This window comes from Arachis ipaensis, chromosome B02 (assembly GCF_000816755.2).
Source record: "Arachis ipaensis cultivar K30076 chromosome B02, Araip1.1, whole genome shotgun sequence".
In the NCBI taxonomy this organism is placed as follows: domain Eukaryota; kingdom Viridiplantae; phylum Streptophyta; class Magnoliopsida; order Fabales; family Fabaceae; genus Arachis; species Arachis ipaensis.
The window spans coordinates 6621619-6624846 of NC_029786.2; the positions used below are offsets into that span (position 1 = coordinate 6621619).

General features: G+C 37.2%; 1 non-coding gene across 1 annotated transcript; it reads left to right on the forward strand.

Annotated features, from left to right (window-relative positions):
• TRNAM-CAU lies at positions 648–732 on the forward strand. Its single transcript is given in 2 exon segments — positions 648–685; positions 697–732. It is a non-coding gene; the product is annotated as a tRNA-Met (tRNA).

The following is a 3228-nucleotide window of genomic DNA, read 5'->3' on the forward strand; positions in this document are numbered from 1 at the left end:
ATATTTAATGCACATATCATGTGTTTTATTCCAGGGCTGCTGGAAAAATTTTGCAGGAATACCATCGCTCCCCAGAGCCTTCCAGCTTTTTATATAAAAACTGGCAGCTTTAACTTTCTCTTGGGAGACCTCTTTTGAAATATCAGCATAATTCCTGCTAACAAGCTTCGGAAAATAGCCAGACAGGGGAAAAGGATTGTAGTTTGAATCCATAGAGTATAAGATCTTGAAAAAATCAACCCCTCATCTCTTTAACTGCTCAACATCATTAATCTATTCTCTTGAATCATTCTTAAGGGTTGTTATCCTATTTCTTTTCCTTCTACCATTTGCTCTGTGATAAAAGTATCTAGTATTTTTATCACTAAACTTGATGTTGTTACTCCTTGATAGCTGTTGCCAATAGACTTTCTCTTGCACTGTAATGCCCTCGTATTCCTGCCAAAGCTCCTTTTGGAGCTTATCAAGAAAAGGATTCGGATTGAAGGAAAGACTGTTGGTGATTCCCTCCAATCTTGATAGGATTCTTTGTTTTTTCCTGAAATATAGCCAAATACTTCTTTGTTTTTAACACATGCATGCAACTTATACGGATAAAAGAAAAATGCAACAAGTTAGAAAATAAAACTTTGAAAATTACCCACAAAGGGGTGGTGGCGCAGTTGGCTAGCGCGTAGGTCTCATAGCATTAGAGTTATCCTGAGGTCGAGAGTTCGAGCCTCTCTCACCCCACATATTTGTTTGCAATAAATATATTTTTTTTAGGATATAAACACTTCGCATATTCAATTAAACATTGACAAATATATTTATAAAAATTTATCAATTTGGTTGCTTTTTCCAATTGGAATCAAATTGATAAATTTTTATAGATATATTTAATGGACATATCATGTGTTTTATTCCAGGACTGCTGAAAAAATTTTGCAGGAATACCATTGCTCCCCAGAGCCTTCCAGCTTTTTATATAAAAACTGGCAGCTTTAACTTTCTCTTGGGAGACCTCTTTTGAAATATCAGCATAATTCCTGCTAACAAGCTTCGGAAAATAGCCAGACAGGGGAAAAGGATTGTAGTTTGAATCCATAGAGTATAAGGTCTTGAAAAAATCAACCCCCATCTCTTTAACTGCTCAACATCATCAATCTATTCTCTTGAATCATTCTTAAGGGTTGTTATCCTATTTCTTTTCCTTCTACCATTTGCTCCGTGATGAAAGTATCTAGTATTTTTATCACTAAACTTGATGTTGTTACTCCTTGATAGCTGTTGTCAATAGACTTTCTCTTGCACTGTAATGCCCTCGTATTCCTGCCAAAGCTCCTTTTGGAGCTTATCAAGAAAAGGATTCGGATTGAAGGAAAGACTGTTGATGATTCCCTCCAATCTTGATAGGATTCTTTGTTTTTTCCTGAAATATAGCCAAAGACTTCTTTATTCCAAGTTTTAGCTTCCTACATGAAATTGGCAATATTCACAGTGAAGCTATTTATGTTGTTCCAACTTCTTTTAACAAGGTTATTGTAGTCCTCATGAAGGACCCATGGAGCAGGAACCGAAACGGTTTGTAGCCCTCATCTAAAGTGGCCATCTGAAAATCAAGCAAAATAGGGAGTGGTCAGATTTAAGTTTAGGCAAATGTTTAACCCCAACATCTTTGAAACAGTTAGTAAAATCAAGGTTGCTAAGAAAACGATTGAGTCTTTTCTTAATATTATTCCTTTGCCGAGTAAAAGGGGACCCTGAAAAACCTAAATCATTTAGTTCACACTTATTAATACAGTTTAAAAACTACTAGTATCTACAGATAAGTTGGACGAACTCCCTGAGTCGTCAAGAGTAAGAGTTGAGTTGAAGTCTTCCCCTAAACACCAAGATCCAGTTAAATTTTCTGCAATGTCTTCAATAATCTCCCAAAGTGCTCTCCTATTCGCTACTTGGCGGCTTCCGTATATGGCAGTGAAAAACCAAGGGGCCTCATCACCCCATTGGAGTTCTAGGTGGACCAGTTGTTTATGAACCAGAATTGGTTTAGCCTTCCAAAGAGCCGATTTCCATGAACACCATATTCCTCCTGAGAAGCCTTCAGCCTCACTTACACACCAAGCATCAAAGCCAAACCTTTTGATGACATTCTCAACCTTCCTGCCAGATATGTGAGTCTCCAAAAGGATGTAAAAACTAGATTTGTATCTAGAATTTAAATCTGAGAAGATAGTATGAAACTCTTTTGTCAAGGCTCCTCTACAATTCCAAATAATTATGTTCATCACAACAATCTAAAAATTAAAGTAAAACCCGAAACCCAAATAAAACAAGGGAAATGAAATTCCCTATTCCAAGACTAACAGGAGGCTATCAAGCTTCCATATCTTGGACATAGTTAACCTCTGATTCGGCTCCATTGGGAGGAACAACATTCTGCATCTACATCTCTGTAATCATATCAGTAGACATAATTATGGCGTCGGTTTGTTCAGGTTGTTTATCTTTGTAAGTGCTAACTTGTTCCCCTTTCGTTGCCTCTCCCATAAGTTTAGATATGAGGAAAGCTGAGTTAGGGTCCAAGTTTTCATTAGTGGAGATGACCTGTCCTTCTATTTGTTTGCTGTAAGTGTCTTTATCAAGCCTGCTGGACTGTTGTAAGCAATCTTGATGATTGTCATCTTTTTTACCATATAGATTTGGTTTTGTTGATATATCCCCTGGAATGAAGGCTGAGTTTGCTGTTTTTCTTTGTTACTTTTGTTTGAGACGTGACTTGTCTGGTTTGTTTTGCTTTGATCATTATTCTTGAGTTTGGTAGGAATATTTTTTGTGCTCTGTTTAGGTCCAAATTTGGCATTCCTTTGACTGAATTCCTCCCTAGTGTGTGGCTGCATTTTCTTTTAGGTTGCTGCTTTGACATTGCTTTGGCTAGGTTGATTTTTTCTTTGGCTAGGCTTTCTTCCTTAGATTTCTCAACCTCGTCACTTGCTCTTTCCTGATTCAGGATTTCAAATCTGGATCCATATCCTTTCTTATCCTTGGCATTAATTGTCTTATTAATTTTTTTATTCTTTTTTCTTTGAGCTTTTCTGACTACCATCCATGGGCCAAAGGGGCTTTCTTCACTTATTTGAGCATGATCCACCGTTGGAATAGACAGCTGGAGGGGTTGGTTTTGGTGTGGGTCAATAGCGGTATCCTTGGAATTTTCATTAATGATACCCGAATTTTCTCTTTCCC